Here is a 6,878-nt window from a genome sequence, read left to right on the forward strand (position 1 = left end):
TCTTGATACTTAAGCTTTTGTATGATTTTGTTGAGAAATTAAGGCATTTATTGAGGCTTATTGGCATATTTCAGGTATCAAGTGATTTAGGAGTGATGGTGAAGAAACTATGTGAAAATGAGTCAAAAGGGAGCTAAAATGCAAACAAAATACTGCCTAGTGAATTACCCTTCGGGAACGCGAAGGGTTACACGCGAACTTTAAGCATCAGGACAACAAGCCTTCGCGAACGCGAGGTGCTATACGCGAGCGCGAAGAAGGAGGAAGCCAACCTTCGTGAACGCAAAGGTATAATCGCGAACGCGCAGAAGAAGGAGACAAACCTTCGTGAACATGAAGAAGCAGAAATCAAACCTTCGCGAACGCGAAGAAGAAACTGGGCGGAAAAACTAGGCAGTTCTGGAATTTTACGATTTTGACCCCAAACCATTTAATACACGACCTAGCTCATTTGTAAAATATCTTTGGCTTATTTTTCAGTCTCTTAGACGAGAGGAGACAAGTTTTGGAGCTAGGGTTCTTGCACACACACTTAGGTCTTGAAGATTTGAAGCTTTTGATTGAAAATTTCTTACTCGTTTATGCTCATTTCTTCATTTCCTTGCTTTGTATTGAATATTTAAGTGTGTAGTATTTTTACCAACACTTGAATCTTGTTTATGAGAATATTCATATTTAAAGTATGAATTAAATACCTTGTTGTGCTTATGTATTGAATAATTTTTATTTATTATGAAGTGAGTTATTGTTTCTTTAATTATTCTTGTTATTTAATGTTTCCAAAGGGACTAGCTAACCCTAGGACTCTCCCATTCACCTCGGATTAATTTTGAGAAAAATACTTCGGGGTTGGGAAAGATTAATTAACAAGAACTTGAGGCGTTAACCCTCACTTTATAGATTCTACCTAGAGATAGGAATGAATTACTTGTAGCCATATTCGGGTGTGCTTAATCTCTTAATTATTTTAGGGATAATTCAATTAGGAAGTCTTTTTAGTTTTTGGGAGAAGCTAATATAGAATTATTATCCGAGGCTAATTAACATAAACTCACTCATATTTAAAAAATTGTGAAATATATTGGATCGTTACTTGAGTGTAATTCCCATTGTATCCATACTTGTAGCCATTGATCATTTTACTTTCTTTCTAGGTTAGTTTATATTTTCGCATTTAACTATAATATTTTCTCAACAACCATTCTAAGTGTTTGGCATTGCATGATAAGTGATAATTCTCTTACATTCCTAATCGCCTACATATAGTTCTCTGTGGTATTTGACCCCAACTCATAGTTGGGTAAATTATATTGCATGCGACCGTGTCCATTTACGTTTTAGTAGTGGATTTGGACGTCATCAGCGGCCAAAATCTCAGCTAGCCAAGGGCGAGCTGCATCACCCAGAGCCAACCTCTTTAGGTACTAGACTTCCTCCACTTCTTCGAATCCCACATAAGTGTTCAAAGAGCAGGCGTCGAAGCGGACTTTCAAATTTCTCACCTTTGTCACTTTTGTCCCCTTCTTGATGTGAGCCACATTGGTGTAGAACTCCCTGACCAAGTGCTCATTTGCATCGATGACACTATGGGTGAACCACTTCCACCCCTTGCACTCGTGAAACTGTCTAAGGACATTTGGATTATGAATATCCAAATCCTTCATTAAGAACTGTCGCTCAAGTGTGAGAAACCTCTCGGGCCACAATTCCCGAAACCTGTTGAAGGCTGTCAAGCTCACGAACCGATCCTCCCATATTTCCTTTCTCTTCGACCTCTCAAGGCCGCCTACTCGAGTGACCCTCCCCTACCATCATCCGGGACATCATCATCATCGACATCAATAGCTACTGGTGCAGGAGAAGTAGGTGTAGAGGAGGGCTCGGAACCCTGGCTTCCCACATCAGAACCCCCAAAAGAACTAGATGTAGGTTTGTCGCGCAATTGATAACGCCCAGTGGGTTGGGATGGTTGGGATTGGGCCTCAAGTTGGACCTCCATTGAATGACCCTTGGAGGCTTCCCTGGATGGGGCATAGGAACTGGATTCTGAGGGCTCTGTGGCCCTTCCTCTACCGGTGGTCGGCTTTTAAGCAATAGGCTTCGATTGCACTCGCAGAGGGCGAGTGCCTTTTCCTCTGCCTCGGGATGATTCACCTCTCCCTTTTGATGTATCGCCTTCATCACGTGATCTAACCATTGTCTGCAATAAAAGGTACATAGGTCAGTTGAGTTCAAAACAATTCAAACATTTGCAGAACAATTGCAGAACAACAGTCATCAAAGGAGAAAGTGCGGACCGCACAATTCTGAGTGTGGCCGCACACTGTCTAGTGTGGACCGCACAATTTTGAAGTACGCGACCCCCTGAAGTGCGGACCACATAATTGTGAGTGCACTCACATATCCTGAAGTGCGGACCGCACAATTTTGAGTACGGCCGCACAAGTCCAATCCTGAGATACTGATTCTCTGAAGTTCAAAAGTGCGACCGCACACATTTTTATGCGGCCGCATAATTTTACTGCGAACCGCATAATTTTGAGTGCGGTCCGCACTTTTCAAGCACAATATCTGCCCTAATCACGTGGTCTGCGAACCGCACAAATTTGTGTGCGGCCGCACAATTTGAACATTTACGACAATAAGGTTAGGGTTCATGCAATTTTTCACAATTTAGACATGGCATGCACAAATTAACATGATTAATGGTCTACCCAGTTCCTAATGAACATATATGAAACTACCCACATGATTTTAAGCACCCATGACTAACAATTGACATTTTAGGTCTAACAATAACTCTACCACAAAAGAACAAAAACTAAAAGAAATTGCAAAATCTAAAGATATAATGAACATACCAGTTATGAAGGATACAGGTAAAAATATACACTGATGAAATGAAGGAAGATTATGAACTAATTGATCATACATTGTGTTTGCTTAGGGTTCAAGAACTCAGAGTGGTAAAGTTGTGAATAGTTCCTTGAGGTTTTATTTATAGGTTGACCAAGTCGCCCCAAACCTAAGGCGAGTGCGGCCGCACAATTTTGAGTGCGGACCGCACTCTTTACCTGGACCTTGAAGCAACTCTACGGTCCACATCACACAATTTTGTGTGCGGCCGCAGATTGGCTATGAATTTTGACAGGCTAACTTTAGAGAACTTATAATTTTGGTCTTCCAGTTGTGCGATCGCACATAGAATTGTGCGACCGCACACATAATTATCCTGCCGCAGAATGATTTTTGCTGCTGCCTTTAAAATTGTGCGGTCCGCACAATTAATGTGTGGTCTGCACTCTTTCAACACTTAGCCAAATTATGACACAGTCCCTGCAATGCACATCCATTCCTGCATACACTTTAAAACTAGTTAGCATAAAATAAAGCCTATGTAATGAAAAAGAAAAAGAAAAACAAAACACATGGGTTGCCTCCCAAGAAGCACCTGATTTAACGTCACGGAACAACGCAGGTTACCATCAATCACTTGAAATGAATTAACGCCACAACGTGGCCATCATCAATTTTGCCAAGATAATGTTTCACCCGGTGACCATTGACTCTAAACACTTCATCATTCTTGTTTTTCAAGTCTAATGCACCAAAGGGTGTCACATGCACAACCTCAAATGGACCACTACACTTGGATTTCAACTTTCCCGGAAACATCCACAACCGAGAATTGAACAATAGCACAAGATCGCCTTCTTTGAACTCCTTGTTCCGGATGTACTTGCCATGGAGGTACTTCATCTTGTCCTTGTACAAGGACGAACTTGAATATGCATGGAACCGGAATTCATCATGCTCGTTCAATTGTGCCACCCTTAAGTTGGCGGCGACATCCCATTCAATATTAAGTTTTTTCAATACCCACATAGCCTTGTACTCAAGTTCCACCGGTAGGTGACAAGCTTTCCAGAACACTAACCGATACGGAGACATACCAATCAGTATTTTGTAAGCCGTCCTATAAGCCCAAAGAGCATCATCAAGTTTCTTTGACCAATCCGTCTGGTTGTCATTCATGGTCTTTGACAAAATACTCTTGACTTCCTAGTTGGAAACTTCGACTTGCCCACTTGCTTGAGGATGATAGGGGGTCGACACTCACATCGACACTTTGTGAGTAACACCTTACTTTGTAAGTAAGGTATCAAAATTTTTGTTGCAAAAGTGCGATCCCCCATCACTAATAATGGCCCTTGGAGTACCAAACCTTGTGAAGATGTTCTTTTGCAAGATAGCCACCACACTCCGAGCTTCATTGTTTGGCAAAGCCACAGTTTCAACCCACTTTGACACATAATCCACAGCTACCAATATGTAAGTGTTCCCACAAGAGTTCACTAACGGACCCATGAAATCAGTGCCCCACACATCAAAAATGTCAATCTCCAAGATGGTGGTGAGGGCCATTTCATTCTTCTTACAAATCCCACCGGCCTTTTGACATTCATCACAACGCTTGATGAGATCTCTAGCATCCTTGTAAAGAGTAGGCCAATAGAATCCACAACTCAACACTTTTGTTGTCATTCTAGCTCTACCATGGTGATCACCATATGACGAAAAGTGGCAAGCCTCAAGAATTTCCATATGTTCCTCCTCCGGTACACATCGTCGAATCACACCATCGGTATAAATCCGAAAGAGATAAGGCTCAACCCAATAATAGTTAAGGCAATCCCGTTTGAGCTTCTTCCTTTGGTTTGAAGAGAACTCATTCGATACAATGCCAATCACAAGATAATTGGTTAAGTCGGTGAACCATGGCATCTCGGTCATAGAAATGGCTAGGAGTTGCTCGTCGGGAAATGAATCATTTATCTCAAGGCCATCATGTGGCCTCCCCTCCTCCTCCAAGCGAGACAAGTGGTCCGCACTTAGTTTTCACTACCTTTGCGGTCTTGAATCTCTAGATCAAACTCTTGCAAAAGAAGAACCCACCGTATTAGTATTGCTTTAGAATCTTTCTTGCTCATCAAATATCGAAGCGTCGTATGGTCGGTGTGAACAATCACCTTTGTACCCGTCAAGTACGGGCGAAACTTCTCCATAGAAAAAAAAATAGCAAAGAGCTCTTTTTCGGTCACTGTGTAGTTGACTTGGGCATCATTCATGGTCTTACTAGCATAGTAGACCAGATGAAAGATTTTGTTGATACATTGCCCTAACTCCGCTCCAACCGCCACATCACTTACATCACACATGAGCTCAAAAGGTAAGCTCCAATTCGGTGCGGTGATAATAGGAGTAGCAGTCAACTTAAACTTGAGCAATTCGAATGCCTTCACACAATCTTCATTGAAATGGAACTTGGCATCCTTTTCCAAAAGTTTGCACAAGGGGTTTACCACCTTAGAAAGGCCCTTGATGAATCGGCGATAGAACCCCGCATGACCCAAAAAGCTCCTCACTCCCTTCACGGATTTAGGGGAGGGAGTTTGGAGATCACCTCAATTTTGGCCTTATCTACTTCAATACCATGCTTTGAAATTTTGTGGCCGACGACTATGCCTTCCTTGACCATGAAGTGATGTTTCTCCCAATTCAAAACCAAGTTTGTTTCCTCACATCTTGCCAATACCTTGTCCAAGTTGTCCAAGCACTCATCAAAAGAATTCCCCACCACAGAAAAGTCATCCATGAAAACCTCAAGAAAATCCTCCACCATATCGGTGAAGATGGTCATCATACACCGTTGAAAAGTTATCGGTGCATTGCATAACCTAAATGGCATCCGCGAGAATGCAAAAGTACCATAGGGACAAGTGAAAGTAGTCTTCTATTGGTCCTCAGGAGCAGTAAGAATTTGATTGTAGCCGGAGTATCCATCAAGGAAACAATAAAAAGCACGTCCGGCCAACCAATCAAGCATTTGATCAAGAAATAGAAGAGAAAAATGATCTTTCCGAGTGACTTTGTTGAGCTTCCTATAGTCCATGAAAACTATCCACCCGGTGACCATCCTTGTGGGGATCAACTCGTTCTTGTCATTTGTTACCACATTCATGCCCCATTTCTTTGGGACACATTGCACCGGAGAGGTCCACGGGCTATCGAAAATGGGGTAGACAACCCCGGAATCCAACTATTTAATGATCCCCTTCTTCATTACCTCTTGCATTGCTTTATTTAATCTTCTTTGATGTTCAACAGAGGGTTTGGCGTCCTCCTCCAAAATACTCTTGTGCATGCAAAAAGCGGGGCTTATACCCCGAATATCCGCCAATATGCATCCTATAGCTTTCTTACTCTTTTGGAGCACCTCCAAAGTAGAATCTACCTGCAGGTTAGTTAAGCAAAAGGAAAGAATAACAGGTAAAGTAGAGCATGGGCCAAGAAACTCATACCTGAGATGTGAAGGCAATGGCTCTAACTCCAAAGTGGGAGGCTCATCGATTGAGGGCTTTGTTGGAGGAGCCTTCCGGTTCTCAAGATCTAAGGACAATTTTCGGGGTTCATAAGTATACGACTCCATTCCGCATAGCCATCATTCTCATCATCATCATGATTAAGCAATACGGTTTCCAAAGTATCATCAACATTCATCATTACACTAGCATCAACAACAATTACCCCGGTCACTAAGTCCATAAATGAACAAACTTCGTTGCTATTCGGTTGCCTCATAGATTTGCACACATGGAAAACCACATTTTTATCGCCCACCCGAAAGGTGAGATCATCGGCTTCCACATCAACAAGAACCATCCCCGTAGAAAGAAAAGGTCTACCCAAGATAATAGGCACCTCATAGTCCACTTCGCAATCAAGAATCACAAAGTCCGCCGGAAGGATGAACTTATCAACACGAACCAACACATCATCAATAATACCCAATGGTCTCTTCATTGTACGATCCGCCA

This window comes from Nicotiana tomentosiformis, chromosome 2 (genome assembly GCF_000390325.3).
Source record: "Nicotiana tomentosiformis chromosome 2, ASM39032v3, whole genome shotgun sequence".
Classification (NCBI taxonomy): Eukaryota; Viridiplantae; Streptophyta; class Magnoliopsida; order Solanales; family Solanaceae; genus Nicotiana; species Nicotiana tomentosiformis.